The sequence below is a fragment of the Acartia tonsa genome, chromosome 6, assembly GCF_053477335.1.
Source record: "Acartia tonsa isolate MP-2025a chromosome 6, ASM5347733v1, whole genome shotgun sequence".
In the NCBI taxonomy this organism is placed as follows: Eukaryota; Metazoa; Arthropoda; class Copepoda; order Calanoida; family Acartiidae; genus Acartia; species Acartia tonsa.
Window position 1 is genome coordinate 7660797 of NC_137265.1, and position 27764 is coordinate 7688560.

Below are 27764 nucleotides of genomic sequence, written 5' to 3' on the forward strand. Positions count from 1 at the left end.
AATTTTTTTTTCTTTCTAAAACTAAAATTAAAATAGTGGGGTACACTACCCCCCCCCCCTTCCCCAAAAAAAAAATTTCCCCCCCCCAAGACAATTTAAAAAAAAAAATTCTTTTAAATCTAAAAATTGGTTTGATCAAACCTCTTGGGGCAAAGCCTCTAGAGGCTAGAAGCGAAGCAGCTAGTGTATAATAACAACCTACAAGTTGAACAGGGTAAATTAAAGAGTCAGGGGATCAAATATGGATTAAAATTAAATTCATGGTTTTGACAGAGATGGGTTTAATACAGGGATGTTAAGGGATAAGACAATGGATGATAAATTGATGTACATCCCCAATGATGCTAGACAAAATTACACCTTCTGTAGACTAAAATAAGTGATTGATACACATGGACAATACAAGTTCAACCAATTAAAATTCAATAAAAAGTACCCAAAGTTTTTTAGCCAACAAATAAGATGACGCAATTTGGGTACTATAAAAATACAGTCTAATGTCCCCTCCCTCCATGTGTTTAATATGTATTTACTCCATAGCCAAGTTTAAACAATTATTTTACTTTATCCCAATAAAAACAAGGACAATTTTATTTATTAGTATTGCAACTTTAACAAATCAATTAGTAATTTAGGCCCAAAAAGAAGAGTAAATTATTTTTCACTATTAACCCCCCCCCCCCCGTACATAATAAAAATAGTAGATATTTATTTAATTATGTTAAATCAAAATATTTAAGTTCTTTACGTATTTATATAATTTCTTTAAAAACATATTACTTATCCTATAATGTAAGTTAATATTCTAATATTGAACTTCCTGATGAGAAATTTCCTCCCCATTAACCGTTCTCTATCATCGGATATACAACTTCAAAATGCACGGTTCTACTCCATATATTCGAAACAACAACATACAGCACACCCCGCTACTAAATGTATTGGTTCTACTCCATATATTCAAAACAACAACATACAGCACACCCCGCTACTAAATATATTGGTTCTACTCCATATATTCAAAACAACAACATACACCACACCCCGCTACTAAATATATAGGTTCTACTCCATATATTCAAAACAACAACATACAGCACACCCCGCTACTAAATGTGTTGGTTCTACTCCATATATTGAAAACAACAACACACAGCACACCCCGATACTAAATGTATTGGTTCTACTCCATATATTCAATCCAACAACATACAGCACACCCCGCTACAAAATGTGTTGGTTCTACTCCATATATTGGAAACAACAACATACAGCACACCCCGGTACTAAATGTATTGGTTCTACTCCATATATTCAAAACAACAACATACAGCACACCGCGCTAATAAATGTATTGGTTCTACTCCATATATTCAAAGCAACAATATATAGCACACCGCGCTAATAAATGTATTGGTTCTACTCAATATATTTAAAACAACAACGTACCACACCCCGCTACTATATGTAATGGATCTAATTCATATAAAAAAATAACAATATAAAATTCCACCCATGCAACATTAATTTGATTAATCAATTCATAACATATTTAGCCTATGTGACACTACAGCGACTTGTTAATCATATAGCATATTCGGCCCATTACAGATAACCTTTAAGATAGTAAGCATACTGTTGGTTTTAACATGAACACACACACCTCTTGCAATATTTAAGATAGTAAGCATACTGTTGGTTTTAACATGAACACACACACCTCTTGATATATTTAAGATAGTAAGCATACTGTTGGTTTTAACATGAACACACACATCTCTTGAAATATTTAAGATAGTAAGAATACTGTTGGTTTTAACATGAACACACACACCTCTTGCAATATTTAAGATAGTAGGCACAAAGATATTCAGGATTTAAAACACACATCTCTTGGAATATTCAAGATAGTGTACACACTAGGGTTGGGCCGGATACTTTTTTGGCCGGATACCGGATACCGGATATCCGGCTGATTTCTAATGCCGGATATCCGGTAACCGGCCGGATATCCGGCCAAATTACCGGATATCCGGCCGGGTAACCGGCCAAATTACCAGATATTAAAGTAGTAAAAAAAAATTTCTTCAGAAATCTTATATAAACTTACATAAAGTTCAACTTATTCAGAAAAAATGTTCTTCTAGCTTCAATAATAAGAAAATTATAGCCATTTAAGATTTTAAAAAGCAGAGATTTTGGTGTAAAGTATAAAAAATTATAGAGCCAGATATCCGGCCGGATAGTTTCAATATCCGGTATCCGGCCGGATATTGAAAATGGCCGGATATCCGGCCGGATATCCGGCCACACCGGATATCCGGCCCAACCCTAGTACACACACACATTCAGATAATATAAACAGTCTTAAAAATTTTAACGATTTTAAAGTTCAGGTTTTAATGTATTTAAAAGGTTTTAGTGTTCTTAAAACAAAAAAACCGTTTGATTTATTCTGTCTAAAATTATTTAATATACTTTTAAATCGTCAGAGAAAAAATCTTCGAACTAAAAAATGTAAAATCATTAAAAAAAATTTAAATAAAAAAATATTGATAAAAATACCTCCAATGAAAACATTTAATTACTCTTTTTAGAGCTCCGCGTAAGAAAGAAAACTTTATAAACAATGTTAGTAGAAAGATAAAACTATGCATGAGTTACACAATCAATAAGTGAGGGAAAAGAACAATTATATTTATAGAAATGCTACGCAACCAATGACTTAATAGATGATATTTGGTTAAATCAGGGATCTAAAGTGATAAGACAATGGCCGATAAATTATGTACATCCTTTATGATGATACACAAAATTACCTCTAGATTACAATATGTGGCTGAGCCGTTTGAACACTTAATGGACCAACCAATCAAAATTCAATATACGAAACAACGTTATTATAAAACTTTGAGGGACTAGTGTAGTAGCCAGCCCAATGTCCCCTCCATTCATGGGTAAATAGTTTAATTTACTTGGGGGGTGCAGTGGTTCTTTCCGTCTTTGGTGATTTGTAGATGAATAGAGATGAGGGGGGTGAAGTGTCATCAATTCCGCATATAAATGATATAAAGTAATAAGGTTTATTTGTCTAAAGCTTAAGATCTCAAAAACTACTGAACTGATTTGGTTCTCTATTTTAGGTAAGCTTCACATTGGTCCGATAATGATTTTAAGCTATTCTAATTTTAAATTTAGAAATTGGGTTGGTTTTAAGCTATTTTTGGTCCCTTTCTGACCCTTTGAACACTGAGCCCCTAGATGATAGTGGTACAACCGCATGTATGATATAAAGTAGTGAGGTTTACTTGTCTAAAACAAAAGATCTCGGAATAAATGATCCGAATTAGTTGTAAAATTTACGGAAGCTTTATATTGGTCTTGTGGTAGTTTTGACTATTTTCCCCTCCTCCCCTAGAGTTTAGGGGCGGAGCAACTGGTTATTATAAAAGGAAATGTTTCTCAGGCAATAAATAAAATGTTTGATGATTAGTGTAAAGCTAATGGGGAAGGGGGAAATTTTTTTCTATAGTAGGGACTAGATTATGTGATGGATATGCGGTTTTGATTGCACTCCATAAGGGGGTTCATATGAATATGTGTTTCAACAATATAGCTAAGAAATATTTTAATAGAGCTGATTTATCTATAATATATGTAAAAAACTATATAACTTGAGAATTTTTAGATTGGTAGGCAATGAAATTGTGAGCAAAATAGTTTTTCATCAAATGAAATATTAAAAAAAATATATTTAGGTGATTTCTTTTTGTGATTTTGTATGCATACCCCGGTACTGACAATTATGGGCAATTCATGCATATCAAAAATTCAAAATACTTAATAAAATCCACAAACGAACCTGTTTATTTTCTTATTTCTTATGGCTTTTTATTGATATGCACTACCAATTATAATAAACCATCCGTGAATTCAAATTGATGGATAGGTTTGAACATTGCTGGTTTGACGTACTTCAAACTCAAGATTTAATAATTCTTAAAACTAGGAATAATATAGCATGCTTTATAAATTTTTGGGACCAGCTTTATTTATAGTCCAATTTGTCAGCATGCCTCTATTTTAGAATATATTTGCCTAATATTTGCTTAAATAATACTTGACTTGTAAACCCAAAATGTGACCCAATTCTAATAATGCCATTAGATTTAAGTAGCAACAAAAACCGATTTTTCCTATTTGCTCTTTTATTGTAGAAAAATGTAAATTTTTTTGGCTAATTTGATACCCGCGAATTTAATCGAACACCCTGAAAAAATTCAAATAGCTTCATGATTTCATTAGGAGTAGAAAAAATACAAACGAAATGAGCATTTTTTGAGCAGGATTCTAGAAAAAATATTATAACAATTATAAATTAAAATGGACAGTTAAAAAAAAAGGTTGTTACAATGTCACCCCTCACCTGCCAGATAACAAAAACCCTCTAGGACCATTAAGAACTTTCCTAAAAATTATAAATAGATTGGCCAAGCCTTTATGAGATCTTTCAGGACATACCATGTAATTGCAATTTTTATTTCTGGGGAAGCTTTTTATAGTGCCTTAGGAAATAACGTCATACTGGCCTACCATTGGTCAATTAAAATGTATATTAGCCTTCCATTGGTAAGTCTTTGTATTGGCCTATCATTGGTCATTTGTGTTGTATGACATCATCATTTTTATATGCACCATAAAGATCTTCAATTCAGGGTCAAAGCCAGGTATAGAAAACTGTTTGAGAGCAGCAGTAGCCGTGAGATAAATACTATTTATCATAGTGCACTTCTACTAAATTATTGATAATTTTACTTTCAATATTGGCAAGGGTGTAGTTGGAATTATAGGGCCGGCCTATTATCAGTGTAGAAGGGTATAGCAGCCATATATAGATATAAAGTTTCACAAATGCCTTCAAGTTTTTAGTTACCAACTAGAGGGTAAAGAAGGGAGGGTGTAAAACATAAAATATTTATTTATTTTTTTTTTTGTATATTTTGTATGGTCCAGAAAGTCAACATCCAAATGAGACTATGTGCCAAATGTGCCTAACTAGCTGAGTCACAAAGATTATTTGAGTTGTCAAATAGAAGCAGCTTATAGTTCCTTTAAAAAATGACATATTATACAATACAAAATATCAACGATTTGAGAGTATATATTGTAATTGAACAATTGGTAAAATGTACACTGGCCTATCATTGGTCATTTGTATTGTATGACGGAAGACGAAGAAAGTCCCTGAATGACGTTATAAAAATGAGGGCTGAGGAGAGGAGGAGTGGGAAAGAAAATCTCTAAAAAAGAGATGGATAATCCCTCGTTTTTATGACGTAACAAGCTGATGAACCTAGTAAAAGTGTCTGACTCTGATTATAACATAAAAAAAATTAGCCAATGAGAGGCCAGTATACACTGTAATTGACAAATGGTAAAATTTAAAGTGGCCTCTCATTAGCAAATTTTTTACGTCTTAGAGTCAGAGTCAGACACTTTTACTAGGTTCCAAGCTGATTTTTTTTATGGACTTTTTCGTCTTCTGTACAACGTCATTAATTATAGGTACTCTAAGCTGCCTCTATCAAATGGGTGCTGGTATCTCATCAAACCACCCCCCTCACTACATGATTGGAATGTTTTGTTATTTACTATAGTTTGTATGATATTTGACCTATTTATTACAGAAATATATAATATTATCTATATTATTTTAACAAAAATGCATTGGTGCACTCTACTTAGCTTTTATAATGGATTTAAGTTGCATGGATTGCATTTTTACGAAGAAAAAAAACAATATTTTATGCGGCAATAGACGTAGACACGCTTATTTGTCAAAAAACAATCATTTGATATATTTGTTGCAAATTGTTATCAGTGCATGAAACTACATATTGAGAAAACCTTCTGCGAAAATACTGGTACTCAAAGTTTTATAAAACTTTGAGATTAGTTTAGTTTTTGCATGTTTGTAAAGAATAACATTTTTAAAAACTATTAATCCATATTCATAGGTTCTTAAGATTATCGAGAGTTATATCTATAAGAATGTTTTGAAATAATTTATCCACGATGAATGGTTATTAGATCTAATGTAAGTTTGTCGAAGAATGATAGCTATAGGAATTTCGATGAAAATATTGCTAATAAATTTTTCATTATCCCATGATATTGTAGTTGGATTTTATTTAGATTCAGTCCATTCAATTCAAAGATTAATTTGTTAATGACCCATTCCTATTTAAAAGTATTGGGATGTGTGTGGGTGTCTGTAAGTCTTTCTGGATATCTCGATAACCAATGGACCGAATGGGAAAACAAACTGTGAAAGTCGATCCCTTTTAAAAGCGCAGCTACTCTATACATATTGAATGTCTGTACGTCTGTTACTGTCACTGAATAAAAGTCTATGATATCTGTACGTCTGTTACTGTCACTGAATAAAAGTCTATGATATCTTTTGGGCTTTGATTGGTGTCTACTACTATCATGAAAGAATAGTGGACGCACCCTAGTCTTAAGGGGACTCTTTTCTAAATTTGAGGGTAACGTGTAAAAACAAACCAACTTAATTCTGTAGTATTTTATGTAGTAAACGAAAAGCCTTACTACTTTTTATAGCAGGAAATCAGAGTATTAGATGAACAGTATAGAACTCTAATATTTACATGAAGCTAACAAACAGTATAAAACCTGGACAACCCCTTATAAGTGTCAATAAAACTGCCAATAATCCTCTCCAATATTTCCAATACAAACCTTTCAAAATCAATTTGGGATTTCAAACTTTTACACCAGTTGGGACTATGAGTTGAATTATGTTTATATTATCCTATAATATAAAGTAGTGAGGTATTTTTTGTCTGTAGCGAAGGATCTCGCTACACACTGAACCTATATGGTTTTCCTTTGCAGTGTAGCTTCTCAAAGGTCCTCGGAATTTTTATAGCTATTTTGGAGAACGATACTATTACTCCCCCCCCCCCTCAAAAAAATTCTTCCGCCCCCTATTTCTTTTTGTTTCTCTTTCTGAAACTAAAATTGAAAATGGGAGGGGGGATTGAAATCAAGCCCCTATCATGAAGGCTACAGGCAAAAAATAGGTATAATTATATATAGACTACTATAAAGAAACAATGGAAAAATTCTCAAGTCAACAGTAACCAACTAAATTGCCTCACTACACTGCACAGAGTAAACTAAATTTTACACAATACACACAAGTTAAACTTACACACACACACAGAAAATACTTTCTACACACAAAAGTTAAACCACTATTTACACACACACAAACAGAGATTACCTCTACTCAAAAAATAAACTTTTTGACCTACATGCATAAAATAATTATCAAAGTACAATAGAAAAAAATAGATGAAAAAAAGAGAATCCCACCAAAATAAAATGATAAACATTTAACTTAATTCAACTAGCCCAAAAAAACTGAAAACACGTTACCCCATTCGTTATCATTAACGTTTTGTAGACTTTTATTGAATTATGATTTGGTAGTATAAACTTGCAGTGTCCTAACTTTTTATCAATAATGTTACTTAATACATAAGGGTTAATTTGTATATCACAATTTGGTAATGTACATCAATTCACCGTACATTGTCTTATCCCTGATATCCTTGCTTCTTTTGATTTTTAAAATCTTGCAAAAGGATAAGCATAGCTTACGAATGTAGAACTCTTTAGCTGTTTTTGAGATCTAAATTATCACAGAACTGCGATCTTTCACATTTTATATACGGATATACAATAGTTATTTATTACCTCGTATTAAAGACAGCTTTCTGCGGATAATAAAATAAAAAATTGTGAGAATAAAACTGGTTTTGTTTGCCACAAGTGGCTGAAGGCCCAAGCTAACAAAACTGATAATACTCTTATAATTTTTATTTTAACATTCGTGGAAAATAACCTGTAATACGATGCTATAAATGATTTTTCAATATGGCTGAAAACCGGTAATAATCCAGCGGATATTAATTTGTTTCGAAGCCATACTGGAATAGTAATTTCTTTTTAATTCTCGCTAAAGCAATTTTAGCTGTGCGAGGGCAAAGTTTAATGGCAATCCCATCCCCTTATCCTCACATATTACTACTTTAAACAAGGATGACAGCATCCATAAGTAGAGAAGCACATAAAATAGTGGATGTATAAACGGTAAAAAGTGGGTTATAAAGCAAATGTTTTGTGATCATAAAAAAAGAGAGAGTATTTGTGAATGATAAAAGTAGCATTACCGTCAGACTGACTGACTAAGTAAGTGTCTGCTGGATGCTCTATGATAAAGGATACCGTATCCAGAATAAGTCTGCAGTCAATTGGACTTGTTGACCTGTTATGGACTTGTTGACTGACGGACGAACGGACAGACAAAGTGAATTATAGAGTGGCTTCGCTACTAAGAAGGATGACAACGTTCATGTGCGCGCAAATCAACAAGTTGTAGAGTGAGTGAAAGCACTTTTAACATTGAAATAAAATACTTTTTTTGTCATGAATATGCTTGAGTTGCATTGCTTTTATCTCTGAAACTAATAGTCAATGTAATTACCATGTAAAAAATGTAATTAATAAGAAATAATCATCCCTTACAAATCAGCTAAAAAATTAAATAGATGGTAATGATGGAAGTGGTTCGTCCTTTTCCCCTAAACCGATTCTATGAATAACTTGTAGAGTAGCTTTACTGGGGAAAAATCCAACCCATACTTTAAATTATGTATTTATTCTAATGAAAATAAAAGTCTATAAAAATATTATCAAAATTAGACAAATTTAAAACAATTTAATATAATTTTTAAGTAAAAAAGCATGTATAAAGACCTATTTATTAAAATGGGGAAATAAGATCTATAAAACGAAGACCCTATAATGAAATGAGAGACAATAACCCTTTTAATAGAATGGTCATAATACAGCTAAAAAATTATTAGCAAATATTGTCAATATAAATTAACATTAGTAAAACAACACAAGAATCATAAAATTAGAGGTTTCGTGATAAAAAACTAAATTAAAAGAATGAAAATTTGTAAAATTAAAGAGGACATTGAAAAACATTACTAGAAAAACTAATTTGAAACCAATAGTTTAATGTATTCTTGATGTAAAATAAAATAAAATGTGATCTTACTAATTTATGAAATGAATATTGTAATTTAGCTGAGATATACACACACTTTTAAATGCAAAATCTTAATAATCAGGTCGCCAATTTCTATAAAACATAAAAATCAACACAAAAATAAAAGTCATCCTTTTTGTCTCTCTTTTTTCCTAAGGCTTCAGGCCTATAAAAGTAAACCTGGAAGAGAGAAACAGTCAGTCGTGATACGGAATTACTATATTACACATACTCTTTAAAAAATTCTAAAAATTAAGGGAAGACTCCCTTCTCTTGCTTTGGAATTTTCTTGAGGGTCCTGGCGGCTCAAACTTAGGATTTTCATTTAAAAACACACCTAAAAAATAAAAGTTTTTGTTAGATAAATTCATAATACTTTGTTAAATAAATTATAGAATATCATTTTGATGTTGGTCAATTGAGATAAATTTAAGGACAGGGCCTTCTTAGGGCCTAAAGGCTTAGGCATCCGGACGGATAGTTATCTCCAAGTTTTCTTCTGAAGAGAACTCCTATAGCGCGGTACTAGGTACCAGCAAGTCGCAAGTCACTACGGGGCTAAATAGGAATAACACAGGGAAGATACGGTGGTGGCTCGGCTACCAACGGTTGATGATAGCACGCTATCTGACGGCCGGTACTAACAACTGGATCCTCCCCCAGCTTCTGAAGTATAGGAAAGTTGGAGATCGTTATCTATTCGGACAATTTAACATTTTCGGATTAGAACTCTGAATAAGTTCACGTCTTAAAGGTAGTCTTACTTTGCTAATACTCTGGAAGATCGGTTCGGAGCTAGCCTAGTGATTTTCTTACCTGACAAAGGTACCTAACAAAGAACTTCACGCCTCACGGGGATACAGGCAGCAGAACGGAATATTGTAGTCATGTTCGCATGGCTCTAGTAATCACAATAGATACTTCCAGTCCAAAAGTGTTGGTAAAGTTAGTTACCTAGGAATAAAAAGTTTTCTTAGACTAAATTGCAGTATAATGTTTTAATACCATTTTCGGAATAGGGCTTTAGGCAACAGACTATCCCTTGAGTATATTTGGGTTTAGGATCGGTGTAAAATAATACCACCATTCTAAGGTTAAATATATTTGTCAAAACAGGGATTAATGCGTCGCTGATCTGGAAAGGAGACATTGGTGAGAGATTGTAGTCCTGTGATAAAGGATTGCATTTGTCCCTGGAAACCGGAGGCGACCCATAAAATTGGTTCCGTTACCGGATAAACCCAGGTAAGATTTAACTTTTTCCTTTTAGGAGGGAGAGGGCAAGGCCACTAAATAAGTCTTACCAGTAAAGCATCCATAAAAGCACAGCTCTTCATTGACAAACAATCATTCCATGTGTAGTGCAGCAGAGCATAGGCCACGCACAATGGTGCTCCATTTATCTTTGATTTAGGCCTCAATTCCATGAGTAGTGCAGCAGAGCATAGGCCACGCACAATGGTGCTCCATTTATCTTTGATTTAGGCCTCATTCCATGTGTAGTACAGCAATGCATAGGCCACGCACAATGGTGCTCCATTTATCTTTGATTTAGGCCTCATTCCATGTGTAGTACAGCAATAACCTAAAATGGATGATATTATTATTGATCAATTAGAAGATGAAATATTAAATCCTCCACCTTATAATCCAGAATATGAACCTGGATTAAATAATGCAGTAAATCATTATCTAAGACTGGAGGAAATACCTAGTGTTCATGTTAGGCCTGAGATTCACTCAGCAACAGCAATGCTTCTCTTAGGCAATAGGCGACAAAATCGCATATTAAATAGGCCTCAAATACATTTACAAGACACTCCTCCCATACATGAACATGAGCCAAATATTCAAGCAATAAAACAAGAAAATAATGGAAATAAACCCCAAAATAAAAAAATAGTTAAACCAACTTCAGATTTTTCGGGTTATGAGTCAGAATCTAGCTATTATAGTGAGGATTTTGACAGACAAAAAAGTAAAAAACATTCTAAAAAAAGGCCTGACAGAATGTATGATCCACTTAACCCACATGGCAATGAGGACCAAAGACGCCATGAACAATATCATGATAGACATGAAAATCGTTATAAACACGATAAAGACAAAACTAAGTCAAGTAAAGAAAGACAAAATAAAAGAGACAATAGTGACAAAGAAGACAGGCATAAAGACAGACAGAATTTCTCTATGCCAAGGAGAATGAATAGACGTGGTAACAGTAGTGGTCCTAGCTCTAGTTCTAGCTCTTCAGATACGGAGTTAGATAGAAGGACTCCATCTACCAATAGAGATAACAGAAATAGAGAGACAAGACAAGAAAATAACTTACTTGGAAATATCTTATCTGAATCTCAAATGTGGCAACTTAAACTTCTCCTTCATGAAAACACATCCATCACTGACCTAAATACAGCAAAAATAATTAATCTCATACCAAATAATTTAGTGTGGGGCAGTTGTCAACACGAACGTATTCACAGACAAGTCAAAATATTGGGTAAAATCCCACCCCAATATGGAGAAAAAACTAACAATTACACTTTTTTTAGCACTTTTAAATATTTGGAGGAATATGAGATCCCTTTTACTCATAGTTCCTACAACAATATTCTCATTCACTATTTTAATGAAGAATCAAGGAATAAACTAGATATTCTAGAAATAGATCCTAATGCCCTTAGTGCTCAGGATTTTGTAAAATCGATCCTAACTACCATAGGTGCAGAATTACTCAACCCACATCAATATGAGAAACAATTCTACACTTATAGATTCACTGCTGAAGACGAAGACAAACCAAATAAAATAATAGTATATTTGGCAGCCATGTTGCAAAAAACAGGCAATAGTCATGAAAATCAAATGGCTAAACTTAGGGAGAAAATATGTACCTATTTGGTACCACCATTATTGCAATCTGCATTTTTGACATCCACCAATGTTCCTTACATTACTAAAGAGACAATCTTAAGCTGGTTTAGCAATAACAGAAGCTTTTATAACTCAGCCATTGAGAGAAAAAGAAAATTAGACAGACAAAAAAATGCAAATGTAAACCAAGTAGAAAAGGAAAAAACTTGTGAGCATTGCCAAAAGCCTCACTATTCTAGATACTGTTTAAAACATCCAGATGAAGCAGTTAAAAAAGCAAATATGGAATGGTGGTATAAAAAGAATAAAGAAAAAGCTAACAGTATAGTTTGTTTATTGTGTAATTCTGACACCCATGGTAGTGGGGAGTGTTTCACTTTCCCTAATGTCAATCCCTCCAAAGACCAATGCCCACGCTGCTTAAATTATGGTGTATCAAGATTATACCATCCATTGTCGGCGTGCAAATTCCCGCCAACAATGGAAAAAAACTAGTAGGGCAGCCGAGTATTTCTCAAGAAAGCAAAAACATACAATTACAGATAAAAATACCACAAGTTACGGATTCTTGGGACATACCCGGCACCCCTATTCTAGGGAAAAAATCACCTCAGAATCAATCTGGTCCCAAAATCAACATTTCTTTGTCCATTCAGATAAACCTGAAAAATTCGGATATTGATTATCAAAATGAAAATATAAAAATTAAGAATGTTGAAGTACTAGAATGTTCGACTACCCAAAATAGTGTCAATAATAATACTCAAAATAGTGTAAATAGTAATAATACTAATAAGCTAATAGAAAATATATTAATGGAAAGTCAAACATCTAATACTTCAACATTAAACTGTTCGTCTATAGACAATGATTTAAAAATAATAGAAAACTCTGTTGTTAATAATCCAATAGATAAAATTAATCCGCCAATAATTACCAATATAAAAGAAAATGTGTATAACACAAAATTGGATAAATCCCCTAATTACGCGACGGATCAAAAAATAAGTCAAAAAATTGAAAAATTATCTAGCAATAAAATTTCTGTTAATTTGTCTCAACAATTGCTATGCCCAGAGGTACAAATAGACAAAGTCGATTTAGAAAATAGTTTGGGGCAAAAAGAGGAAATAGACGAACAGATAAACATCAGTAAAATAAAAAGCAAAGAAAATTACCCTGAGGATTTAGATGAGCAGAAAATTGACTACTGCAAAACAGTACAGTCCTCTTACAACACTGACATATCTGAAAACAATAGAATTAAAGAAAAATCAGATTTTAAAAGTGCATTGTGCATGAAAAATGGGGCCAGAAACACAAAGGCTTTATCATGGCTCCAATATCTTGAAGACTTTCCTTCTCAAAATAAATTCATGACAATCATGTTAGTTCTACTAACAAGTATGGTGATTGGTAGTACTCTTGCTTCATTTGGCTTATTATTTTTTATCATTGCATACATTAGTATGTCAAATGAGAGATTATTACTCATTGCCATGACTGAACGCGGAACCAACAGGATTGATATGAATAAACATGAAACAAAGCCGGAGTCTAAGCCAATTAAATCGAGCAACCGTTTAATTAAAACCCTAAATAAATTAATTAATGTTTTAAATTATATTAGGGTTTATCTAGCTAAAAAGATAAGGTATAAAATAGCCATTATCCAAACGTTTTAAGAATCTCCAGATCCCATTCTTAGAACTATACAATGAGACACAGAGTTTCATTAGTAAATTTATAGTATAAATGTATAAAGAGCATATTATTTGATTTCCAATTGCATAGACCTAGAGCGTTGCAGACGAAAAATAATTTCATTAAATTTTGCTTTCTAAGTTTAGCTGTTTAATGCTTTTTACTGCTTTTAGAAAAAGAAAGGGACAATTTTAGTGAAAAATTGTCATCTCTGTCTAAACTTATGTGAAGTATCTAAAACTGCCATTATATTCATAATCATCTTTTCTGATTTACAATACTGCATTTTTGAACCTAGTTATTTGTGATTAATAAGACATCTTTCTAAATGATATGAATACTTTGTAGCAAATCAAAATTATCAAGTTTTTAGTGACATCTAGCGACAAATGTAGAACTAATATATTGCAGATGTCCCCAAATTTGGTTTTTGCCAGTATTTACATTGTTTTCGATTATCTTTCCATAAAAGATTGAGCTCTCCCTTGTGGGGATGGCAATTTAATTATGTCCTTATTTCAATTATTGGCTTATTGTCAATTTCAAGAGATCAATAGATAATTTTCAAAATAATTTTTAACAAATGAACAGTATCTAAACAATACAAAAACTAAATTAACTAGGCAAAATGCAGAAATCATTATAACTGAAACATAAGATGTCCAGGTAAAGGGGTAATGGTGTATTTATCCCTTAAACCCCTCAAGTATTTAAATATCTTACATTACTAATATATAGAAATCCTCATTTTACCCCCATGCTAAGTACAAAGCTTGGGCGTCCTTGTGTTAACATTAGTTTGCAATTTGCTCTTGGTTCTTTTGCCAGCACCCGGCTGTATTTACATTTTTGAATGATTCAGCTTATTTCAAAGACCCAACCAAAAGTCGTGTAAAAGGTCTTTGAGAAGGGGTGGCTGTTACATATACTATTTATTGCTCTACATACATTACTTTAATGCTTTATTTATAAAAGGCAAGAAAAAATAATAAAAAGTTTGAACAAGAATAGACATCATTATAATTATAAAATAGGGCAATTATGTGTGCTTAATAAAATAGAATATTAAAAAGCTCAACAGACGACAATTCTAGTTCTAGAGCAGATACGCTATCTATTCTATAACAAATACAGACATATCTAGTTATGTAGCAAGCTGCAACATACAATCAAAATTATAAAATAACTCCCCACAAAACTGCAGAAAACATATAACCTAGAGATAAATTTTTCTTGCTTAAAAAACAATAAATTCCTACCTGCCTATACCTCCATTAGTATCCTCAAGCCCTTCACTCTTTTTGGAAATATGTGGCTGGCTAAGCTCGAGCACCACTCCCCATCTCCAAGCCAAAACAGGTTCCTTAACTTCGGAGATACATTTCTTTCAGTCAGCAGGGTAAAAGATACAAATCTGCAGACAAAAACCGGTAAAATCTGCGGAGGTCCCAAGGGAGGAATCTCACAAATAACCAATTTCAGTTCTACTGTTTCTTCAACAAAAACTCGATCCTCCAACCACAGGATATTGAACAGGCATGATACCTAAAAATAAAATACAAGAATTAGTAACAAATAAATAAATAAGCTATTAAATTTTTTTTGTAATAATCAGAAAACACCACACAATAATAAATTAGAATGACACCATACTTTTGAAATAATGATTGGAAAAAAAACTTACTAACAGAAATGTGTCATCCAAAATTACAAGACCTTATTAAATAAGCATGAACTTAATCCCAAAAGAAATAAAAATTTCCATAAGAAAAGTCTAACTAAATCCAATTTCCATAAATTATGTGTTTATGTAGCAAAATAGTCCAACAAATTTATCATCCATTGTCTTATCCCTTTAGATCCTTGTACAATTAAATCCAATTTTCATTAATTATGAGTTAATGTGCCTTAAACTTCCAACAAAATATCGTCCATTGTCTTATCCCTTAAGATCCCTGAAAATAAGCCTAATTTTAGCTAATAATTTTTATGAAAATGAATTTATAAATTCTGAGGTTTATGACCTAGTTCTGAACACATGTGTTGATTTTTAGACATGTGTGTTAAAAATCGCTCCAAAATATACATTTAATTCAACTTTTTACAAACTTTTAAATACATTAAATTGATTATCTTGAATTTTCAACTGCAAATTATACAACATTATAAGACTGAACTGATTAGGCTCTCTATCTGGTATAAGTTTGATTTAAGTTTCACTTTAGACTTAAAGATTTTATCTTTTTTTTTTAGGCTTTACAATTTTTAAGGTAAACCACAGTTTTTCCATTACAAAATAATTTTAATAAGTCATACATGATAAATTACCACCTGATACCTCTAAAACCAATGCTTATTTCTCCATTTTTAACTAAACTTTTAAACAATTTTGATACATCCCAATCACTAATTAATAATTTTCCTATTCTTAATCAAAAAAGGCTAAATTAATCCGGGATAAAGGAATAAACAGAATCTTTAATGATTTTTAAATATCTTTAGAATAAACAATCAGAGTGTGCATTTCCTAAAGACGAGAAGTTATTAGCCGCGGCTGTAAAGTCCCGCAAATACAGCGTCACCGCTCAGGGTGGTTCTACCACCTGTATTTGTCAGGGCATTCCCGCCTATCCCAGCCACGCTCAGGTGGACAATTGAGAGGATTGACAATGGCTGATAATTTTTCAGGAAGGACAGCTCCAATTGAAGGGGAAAATAATTATATTGGGCAATATGAAACCTATCCCGAGGGACAATACCAATCTGTCCTAACCGAAGCCTTAAGGAAGCTGATGTTATCAGCTGAACATATAGATTTCCCATCCAGAGAACTAATGCAATTGGTTGAGAGGAATTTGACCGTTTATACCCCAAAATACAGACGTCCAATTACCCCATCTGAAATGATAACTTTGTGTCCTAATCAATGTAGTCGATGTTAAAATAAGAGATAGCATTGTGGCAAGCTAAAATGATTAACTATTAACAACCTTTCGTTCTTCTATAAGCTAATTAAAATATTGTTCATACTTTTTACAGCACTAAGCATCTATGGCATTGTAAAAGGTTTTAAGAACCTAAATATGAGTTTAAGCTTTTCCCTAAGAATATTCTTATAGGGGCGCAGCCAATAGTTGTATCATTGTGTAAAGAATAGGGCCTTTATGCTTTGAAACATGTATTTCTTAGGATGTGTAGATAAAATGGCGAGTTTTTTTTGTATATTTTTGGCCTAAACAAAGAATATTTCTAAATGCAGTTTATTTTTTGAAATTAGTTGTTTATGGAAAGTAAATTGAATTTTTATAGTAAAATTTGAAAAACTTTATATGATAAAAACTTTTCTGAGGGTTCTAATATTATTAAACTGATAGATAGTAAATTAAGGAAATGCTTTGCTCCGAAATAATATAATTAAAATTTTTGTGTAAATGCATAAATATAGTGTTGAAAAAAGTTGACACATGTCAAGATAGAAAACAGACCTCATCAAAATTATTTTAGTTTTTAATTTAAATAATGCGGATTTTGAAAGTACAACTTGCAATATTTAAACACACACACGCAAGCCTAAGATAAATTAATAACAATTTCTAAGATTTAGGACAACTTAATCTTAAATTACTTTCTAACATTTCTTGAAAGCAGTTTTTAAATCGATTTGCCTTAAAAATAAATTTTTTTTTTCTTATTCTCTTTAAAATAGGAAGATAAAAACGCCGAATAATTTTTCTGTCAATTTTTGGCAAAATAATAGACAATTATTGGAAAAATTCGTTTTCGTGCGCATAAAAACAATCAAAATTTTTGCGTAATAGAATAGGTTTTAAGCTATTTTTGTAATTTTTTCATTTCTTTACATATCCTCAGTGTTTATGGTACGATTTCCAGATTTTTTTTTTAGTTGCAAAATAAAATTTCCTGTTGTTTAAAGAAAACAGACATGACGATCAAACTTCCTTTTTGCAGGTTTTTGGCTATTTCTATAATTTTTACACTTTCCCCCATATTTTTGGTATTTTTGGACCAGTCTTAAAACTCTTTAAGATATCATGATCAAAATAATTCTTCCCATAGCTATGAGCATCCTTTATGTAAGTTACTTTGAGCGACAACATTATATAAATAAAAACAAGTTTTAGTGTTTATTTTACCCAATAAATCAATTAATAAATACACTACAAATCTACTTGTAAATATTACCATCAATGACCTTATTGTGTTTCGCTATTTATAGATGTTGTCATCCTTGTTTTGCTACATTTAAAATATTTACTTCACTTATAAATCCTCTTTCTTGTAAATTTATACATAAAAAGTTACAATTGCTAAACCATAAAATTTTAAACTTTTAAAATGAACAAAAAAATATAAGGTCATTTAAAAACAAATGGGAAACTACACATATATGTTTTAAAGCAGAAATTTTACACACCACAACCCAACTGTTTCCCAAGCCACCTAGGCGGAACACACACGCAGGCTATATAGCTCTAAAATACATTATTCAACATCTAATAATAGGCACACACACACACAGCCTAGTTAGCTGTAGAGTACACTTTGCTAGGCCACTAAACTACACGCACAACCAGTGCCACCTAGGCACACATACACACACAGCCTAGTTAGCTGTAGAGTACACTCTACCAGACTAAACAGCGACAAACACACATCTACCCACTTAGCTGAGAAAAAAGTACAATGAGAAAGCAGAAATCAGCTGCCTATTTTTCTTCTAACCAAATCGGTTACACACATACACTAGCCTGGATAGCTAGAAAGCTAACAGCTGAAATAAAACACAATTATTAAAACAAAACTTGCAAAAAACTCTAAATTAAGAAAATATAAAACAAACTGGATGACACATGCACATTTCACACAACATAAAAATAAAATCAACATAAATAAACTAAAACTTTACTTATCAATATTTTTTTTACACACACCTTGATTTTTCACCTTACACGACACTCCTTAATAAAAACAAAACACCAAAGCTATCAGTATAAAACAAAAAAGCGATATTAATTATTTCTCTCTTTCTGTCGACCCTTCTCTTTATCACTTTCTTTCACTCTTGTCTTAAATCTATAAGTCAAAAGGCCAATGTCTCTTATGTCAATTACTCTATAGAAAGACAGAAAATAATGCCTTATATGTTTTATACAGAATGATATTAACAAAATAAATTTAAGTTTTTAAAATATAAACCACCCTCCCAACTCCCAACAAAATGAACTGAAAAATAAAGCAACTAATAAAAATCACTCTCAAATTTATCTCTAACTTATATTAAAACCCCTCCAATTGAGCAAATTTTTTTTGCAAAGGGGGAGAAGTTATTTTGCTAAGCAAATAACTATCTAATTATAAAAATATCAGTCACATATTCTGCTTACATTAAACAAAACCTAATCTTTTGCTTCACCTAAAATAAGAATAAGCATGCATGTATCTTACCCCCCAAAAAATAATACTAAAGGAGTATTAAGGGGTCTTCTTTTAGCTTCACAATCCTATAAAAAGGGATGGAAGCACCATAGGCCCTAAAGGACCAAAATAGAAGCAAAAGGAACACTTACCTAGAAAATCAGTGTACAGACTACTCCGTCTGCAATCAAATATAGGGCGGTCATTCACCAGTTACTTGATCAACAATGCAATATTGGAACCACAGCTGTTGAATTAAAACTGGGAGCCGAGGAAATATGACTGAAAAAACAGAAAAAATAAATATTAAATCAAGCTAAAAAATATTCTACAAAATATAAGCTGTAAATAAGATTATTTAAAAAAGAAAAGCACACAGAAAATAAGCCAAAAAGCATTCACACTTAAAAATAACATCTAAAAATCTTAGGATTAATTATCTGCACTACCCTTTGGTGCTACTCTTGTTCAGAATACTTTTTTTTCTCATCATAAAATCCATTATAAATATAAACCAATTTTTATCATTCTATGAAAACTTATACAGCTCATAAATTACAAATAAATAAAATATTTTAAATTAATACCCATCTAAATTGAGTCTAAATGATAATATCATTACCTCATAACTGCTATCTTAAGTAAATTTTGTACACCAACAACAAAGCCCAATAAGTGAGAAAACGGCAGAACAAATAGCTAAACAGCTACATGATAATCTAAAACAAAGAAAAAATAATTGTAAAATGAGACAATAATGAATAAGACAATAGTAAAAAACCAAAAAACTTTGTAATTAAAACACCATTATTTTAAAATTAACAACAAGATAAAATTATTAGTTGTTTTGAAGAAACACAGTCTCTTATCCAATATTAAATATGAGTTCGATACTTAAAAATTCATCAAAGAATTATAACTTACCAAATAAAATAACAAAACCAAATTAGAAAGGATCTCCTACATCGTCATCCCACAAATAGCGGCAAACACCACGCTTCTTGGAACCTTGTTCCAGGACAGGAACATTCTGCTCCATGTAGGTTGTCTTGGCGGATAAATAGCGGCCCAAACAAATCCCAAAAAATCTCATCTTCCTTCTCAAAACAACTGAAAAATAAGAACAATTAAAAAATATTAAAATAGCTATACAATTTTAGAAAAATCAATCTTTTAAGTATCGGTCTAATATATCTATTGTATCATTAAAAAAAGCTATAATTTAAAAGTGAAAGAGGATGTTGCTCTTATGATGTAAAAAACTTGGCAAGGTGTCTAATCACGTTGTCGTCGGTGTGCAGTGCATAAATCTAAAAAACGTTTTATTCTTTGCTCAATAAAAATTGGAAGAAAAAACAGCTTTTTGGACCACAACACTACCACACCACCTCCTAAATTAAACCAAGATATCCATGTTTTTAAAAAAATGTAAAGCTAAGATAGATACACACTCTACTACTCTAATTGGAACAATAATAATATTTAATAATTTTATTTCAGGTTTCTAACTCTTTTATTATAGAATAACACCAGAAAAAACAGCTAGTAATCATCAATTTCCTAGGATCCGAAAATGGAGAACCATATCAGTCTCATACTTGAGACAAAAAACCAACGAATGACTGTTAAAGACTAAACTACTAAAGACTTCAAATATTTTGAAATGGTCCATTTTTATCTTTACCTAACAAAAATATTCAAAAAAGAAGACGGCATTTAAAAGTTTCGATATCTTCAATCAACCTTTTTCTCCCCTGTAAAGAATATTAAAAAACTCTCCTTTTTTCAACCATCAGGGAAATAGGGATAGGAAACTCAACAGAGAGCTGAAAAATTTAGGTGAAAAACACTCAAATAATATATATTTCCCATTCATAATTTACCCATTACGTGCAATGATATACTTACTTTGTATGTGTACCACAACCCACTAGTTGGAGATGTAGCAGTGCGGCAGGTGTCCCAGAATGAACAGCTGACAGTGGAGCAGTCAGGGAAGCTTTCAATACTCGTTTATTCAGGTGGAATACAGCGGTTCTAAACAACCTAAAATAAAATAACAAAATTAGGTTGTTATAAATGAACTACAAATAAAACAATAAAGTATAATACATAAATAAAATACTAAAGTTTGCATTGCTTTGTTAATTTCTTTTTAAAGTCTTTTTTCGATTTAGGGCTTTTCAGAATAGTACATTTCATTAAAACAATCCAATGGTTCATTAGTCAAAGAATGAAAAACTTACTTACATAATTAGGTGATATTTGGATAGGTTTAATATTACATTTTGAAAACTTTTTCACGATAGTTAATTTAACCAATCTTTTCTTAAAAGAAACAAAATAAGTTGTTGAAAACTACTAAAATTGGAAACAAAAAAGTTCAAATTGTTTTTATAAATGCTTTGAATTGATTTAAATGCGTATTCTGTACTAAAAAATAACAATTTTCTTTAAGTTTTTATGTAGACTGTTTTCCCTTGCTATTAGTAAGATGGCCGACGGGCGACGTTAGACTGATACAACGAATATAGAGATTTGAACCTTTTGCGCGTCATAGGTTAATCACATATATAGATTGGATGATATTTTTCTCATTTTTATTTTCTACAAAATTAAATATTCTTTGCTAAAAATGAATTTGAAAATAAAAATGGCTTTTGCATTAAACAATTACATTTTAGTATAAATTTAAGTTTTGTAAGTAATTAACATTATTTCCGACACTTAATTTTTGCTCTGTGGTGAAGAAATAGGTTGCGTGACTTTACCTTGACATATTTTAAATCATTAAACTTTAGTCTTGTTAGGGAAGCCTTCTCTCAGTCTTCGTGGGGTGATTTGACTGGATTCCTCCTAAATATAAAACAGTATGGCTACCAGGGAAACTTATACTTATATTAATAATAAAAGAATTAAGACTCTATGACAATCTCTCAATATTTAATGCCTATTTTGGGAACTTTCTGATGACTCATGACATCGAGAGATTGAAACTAATAAGTGAGAACAAAACTGGGAATATGATATTGCTTGAAATTTATGCAATAGCAACTAACTTTAGGGTCTTTTTGACTGTATAGTCGGGTTTTTAGCTATTTTTTTTATAAAAGGACTTTTTAAGAGTTTATTATTTATATCTGAAAGGATCTAAGTAATTTTTACAAAATTAGAACCGACTATGAGATAAATGTAAAATACTTCATATATCTACTAGCGGTTACGCCCTTAGAAGCCTCTAGGGGCAATTAATGTGTGAGGTCTTTTCACCCATAATAGTTTACAACCTTCCATAGACATATAAGAAGCTTCATTGTAAAGGTGAACCATATCGGTTCAGCGGTTAGCGAGATCTTTCGCTACAGACAAAAAAGGCTTACTACTTTATAAAATAGGATAAAATCAATAAAATATGTAGCTTTTGCTAACGCGTAAAAAGAACTATAACAGTTTAAATAAAACTACTCTATAACTAGAAATAAAATAATAAAAGTAATTGTTGGAAAAATATTTGGCCCATAACAAATAAACTGAAACAACCCAGCTGCTCTTTAAAACAATTTCCCAAGAAGTTGATGTGGACCTTATATTTTTTTCAACACACATAATGTTATATAATGTACAACTAGTAGAAAGGAGATGAATATGACGAGGCTATCATATTTGTCCACTTGACATTAGTTCAATATAGTAAAACTAGTGTTTTAAAGGTCAAAAATAAAAAAGTTACAAATTTGATACTTACCAAAAATTGAGAGCCCAAACTACGACTACAATCAAGAACAAAAAACAGCCAAACTACTGCAAAAGGGCCTGAAAAAATAAGAAATTCAATTTTTAGATCTAATCAAAAAAGAATAAATCCAATTTTTAAAACACATAAAATTCAATCATTGATAAATAATTATGTTCAGGTCATAATGCAGGAATATGATTGCAATTTTATGGAAAACAACATTTTAAAAATATTGTTTCTTTAAAAATACATATAAAATTTAGTCTAAAAAACATCTGTTTAGTGAGAGATAAAGGAAGGACTAAATATTATATAATAAAAACGTAGCATAAGATTAATGACCTTAAAAAACGAACTTTCGAATAAAACAGTAATAAAATGACCAAATTTGTATAAAAGATAATTAATTAATGGAATGTCTTTCTATTTTTTAACTCTTCCCGATAGGAGTGGATTAATATCTAAGAGATAAAAAATATATAGACAAATAATATAATGATGTAAGAATAATTTATCGCATCGTGTTATAGACAGGTTTTCTCTTACATTAAAATGAAAATATATAAGTATAAAACCAGTTTTGTTGAACTCTAGGGGCTGAAGGTATTAATTTTTTTTAATATTCGTGGGAAGTTGTCTGTAATACGATGCATTTCATGACTTTTAGAATGGGTGAGAGCTGGTTCAAATACAGCGGATATTAATCGGTTTCGAAGCCGAATGTCCATTGTCTATGAAAACCTCTTGGTTTAACTTGCTAAATAGTCGACGCATGAAAAGACATTAAATTATAGCTTTAAAAAACATAAACAAAATTTAGTTTACCAGTAATAGTGTGCTTATTTCTTCTTTAGTCAATTCTTTATCATTTTCAAAACTAAGCACATTTTCACCATGGCAACACCCGACATAAAGCAAGATAAATCTAAAATATTCACAATGTTTATATTAAACTAAGATTTTCATATTTATCATATCACGAAGGCTCCTATTAAAATTTATCACCAATTTTTAGGGAAAATGACAAATTATAGCAACAAATGATCTAGCTTTTCTTATTACTATTTCTCACTTTAAAGTGAGCATAAAAAAGCAACTTTTAACTCGTATATTTCCTTATTTTATGTTTAAAAAATGTTTTTAGCTTGTAGTCTAAAACCTATACAGTGTCGCCATGCGGTAAATAAGAACTACCCAAATTTTAGCGCGGCATCCATAAATTAGTGCGCTCACCAATGTAGGTAAGACGACATTAATGTTTTGGTATAAGTTTTTAAGAGCCTTCAACTTTTAATGTAGTACATAAAGATATTAATTGAAAAATAACTTAAAATCATGTCTTAAAGCCATAATATTATATATAAAAAATTCGTCTGTGCCAAAAAACACAAAAAAATTATTAAAATAGTAAACAAATAATATTCTATGATTTAAAACACCTCAAAAACAAGGCTGTATGAAACACGAGTCATTTTTAGCCTCTTGAACGTGTTATAATCGAGCTTTTCTTTTTGAGGGGGGTACATGGTTCGTCCTTTTCCCCTAAACCGATTCTATGAATAACTTGTAGAGTAGCTTTACTGGGGAAAAATCCAACCCATACTTTAAATTATGTATTTATTCTAATGAAAATAAAAGTCTATAAAAATATTATCAAAATTAGACAAATTTAAAACAATTTAATATAATTTTTAAGTAAAAAAGCATGTATAAAGACCTATTTATTAAAATGGGGAAATAAGATCTATAAAACGAAGACCCTATAATGAAATGAGAGACAATAACCCTTTTAATAGAATGGTCATAATACAGCTAAAAAATTATTAGCAAATATTGTCAATATAAATTAACATTAGTAAAACAACACAAGAATCATAAAATTAGAGGTTTCGTGATAAAAAACTAAATTAAAAGAATGAAAATTTGTAAAATTAAAGAGGACATTGAAAAACATTACTAGAAAAACTAATTTGAAACCAATAGTTTAATGTATTCTTGATGTAAAATAAAATAAAATGTGATCTTACTAATTTATGAAATGAATATTGTAATTTAGCTGAGATATACACACACTTTTAAATGCAAAATCTTAATAATCAGGTCGCCAATTTCTATAAAACATAAAAATCAACACAAAAATAAAAGTCATCCTTTTTGTCTCTCTTTTTTCCTAAGGCTTCAGGCCTATAAAAGTAAACCTGGAAGAGAGAAACAGTCAGTCGTGATACGGAATTACTATATTACACATACTCTTTAAAAAATTCTAAAAATTAAGGGAAGACTCCCTTCTCTTGCTTTGGAATTTTCTTGAGGGTCCTGGCGGCTCAAACTTAGGATTTTCATTTAAAAACACACCTAAAAAATAAAAGTTTTTGTTAGATAAATTCATAATACTTTGTTAAATAAATTATAGAATATCATTTTGATGTTGGTCAATTGAGATAAATTTAAGGACAGGGCCTTCTTAGGGCCTAAAGGCTTAGGCATCCGGACGGATAGTTATCTCCAAGTTTTCTTCTGAAGAGAACTCCTATAGCGCGGTACTAGGTACCAGCAAGTCGCAAGTCACTACGGGGCTAAATAGGAATAACACAGGGAAGATACGGTGGTGGCTCGGCTACCAACGGTTGATGATAGCACGCTATCTGACGGCCGGTACTAACAACTGGATCCTCCCCCAGCTTCTGAAGTATAGGAAAGTTGGAGATCGTTATCTATTCGGACAATTTAACATTTTCGGATTAGAACTCTGAATAAGTTCACGTCTTAAAGGTAGTCTTACTTTGCTAATACTCTGGAAGATCGGTTCGGAGCTAGCCTAGTGATTTTCTTACCTGACAAAGGTACCTAACAAAGAACTTCACGCCTCACGGGGATACAGGCAGCAGAACGGAATATTGTAGTCATGTTCGCATGGCTCTAGTAATCACAATAGATACTTCCAGTCCAAAAGTGTTGGTAAAGTTAGTTACCTAGGAATAAAAAGTTTTCTTAGACTAAATTGCAGTATAATGTTTTAATACCATTTTCGGAATAGGGCTTTAGGCAACAGACTATCCCTTGAGTATATTTGGGTTTAGGATCGGTGTAAAATAATACCACCATTCTAAGGTTAAATATATTTGTCAAAACAGGGATTAATGCGTCGCTGATCTGGAAAGGAGACATTGGTGAGAGATTGTAGTCCTGTGATAAAGGATTGCATTTGTCCCTGGAAACCGGAGGCGACCCAGAAGGTATGATTTTAAATCAGACGGTTGAGAACTGGTTTGATTCCATCGGAAAATAAGGAAAGAATACTTTGAAACTTTTTTTGGTGGTGGGGGAAGGGCTAGGGTACTGTTTATATATGTGTGTATAAGTGGTTTTTAAATGTGTGTACGTGTGTATGTGTGTGTGTGTGTGTGTATCTCGTTACCAATTCACAAGTTGGCTAAATTTGTAATTCCATTTACAACTTTAACAATTGCAAACAATTCATGGTGTGCTTTCCCATTCGCAAGTTAAAAAGTTTTCGTAACCAGTATAATTTACTTTCCACTATCTCTGCTATGGGCTTTAGTTATTTAGGGTATTTTAAAATCCTTAAGCATTTAATGATTGAAAATTTAGTGCTGATTATATGTGGATGTATGTATGATCCAATTATTAACAAACAAGGAAGATAAAATTAATAAATAGCGCAACATATTAAAAATTAGGTAATGACTATAGGTTCTAGGAGAGAGGAGATTTTGGACTAATGATACTGTTTACAATAGTTTTCATTCGTCGGCTTGAAAACTTTAGATACTAATTTTAATCTAAAAAAGAGGTAATTTTGTTTATCACGTTTGGGGATGTAATCAGATTTTTGGTCAAATGTCTTAAAGCAGAATTCTATTAAATCATTGAAACAATTTGCCTGGCAAATTATTAATTACAAATTACTTTTTGATTCAAAAATTTTCAGATATATGGACATACATTAGATAATAAGATCGAATCTCTGCTTCTCATAAATTGTGCAATTAAATAATTATGTTAAACAATTTGATACGACATGCTTAATCATTAATCTACATATCATAATATTAATGGAGCAGACGTACAGACAGGCACTAATTATATAGTAGCTGTGATACCTATAAATAGAGTAATTAAATGATTATTTTAAACAATTTGGTCGGACATGCTTAATCATTGATCAACAAATCAAGTGAGAACATGATTTTTTTGATAACTTGATATTGCCTGAGAACTTTTTAGCACATGGCCCATCAACCCATTTTTGTGTACAGGTTTTTGGCCATTTAGTTACTTTTGTATTAATTTTGTAGCAAAAGGAAATGATAACAATATGAAATAAAACAAATAACATCTTTTGTAGCAGAAGCTCTTAATAGGGCCTATAAAAAATGACGTCATACAATACAAATGACCAATGATAGGCCAACATACAGACTAAATTACCAATGACAGGCTAGTATACATTTAAATTGACCAATGGTAGGCCAGTATGACGCCATTTTTTATGGGCATAAAAGCTTCATTGAAGCAAGTTTAAATTTTTCATCTCACTATCTTCATTTTTAATCAATCTTAAGTTGACCTTTTGAGGCCTAGGAAATTATAAATTCATTAGGATGAATGTTTATAAATAATAGATTCAATCTAATTTCATGGTTTTAGTATGTATGTTTAGATTTTTCACAACTATTTTAGTTGAGATTAACAAATAGAGATATGAGATAGATAGATTGATAGGCAGTTAGATGTATAGATGGATGAATAGATTGATCAATAGAATAGAATGCATAGATATTTAGATAGATAAATAAATGGTTAAAGATATGTAAACAGATATACAGATTATGAGATAAATAT

The 27764-nt window shown here is 31.4% G+C and overlaps 1 long non-coding RNA gene across 2 annotated transcripts; it reads right to left on the bottom strand.

Annotated features, from left to right (window-relative positions):
* Positions 1-8735: 8735 nt before the first annotated feature.
* On the bottom strand, positions 8736-23769 carry LOC145321728 (uncharacterized). 2 transcript variants are annotated; one of them, XR_013880399.1, is made up of 14 exons: positions 23724-23769; positions 22908-22975; positions 21934-22018; positions 21071-21208; positions 20087-20272; positions 19785-19881; positions 19315-19444; positions 14986-15271; positions 13201-13270; positions 12632-12684; positions 11481-11554; positions 10453-10733; positions 9965-10102; positions 8736-9485 (listed from the first exon to the last, which is right to left on the bottom strand). It is a non-coding gene; the product is annotated as an uncharacterized LOC145321728 (long non-coding RNA). The 2 variants fall into 2 exon arrangements; XR_013880400.1 differs by lacking the exons at positions 21934-22018; positions 22908-22975; positions 23724-23769 and adding an exon at positions 21413-21492.
* Between the last annotated feature and the right edge of the window lie 3995 nt (positions 23770-27764).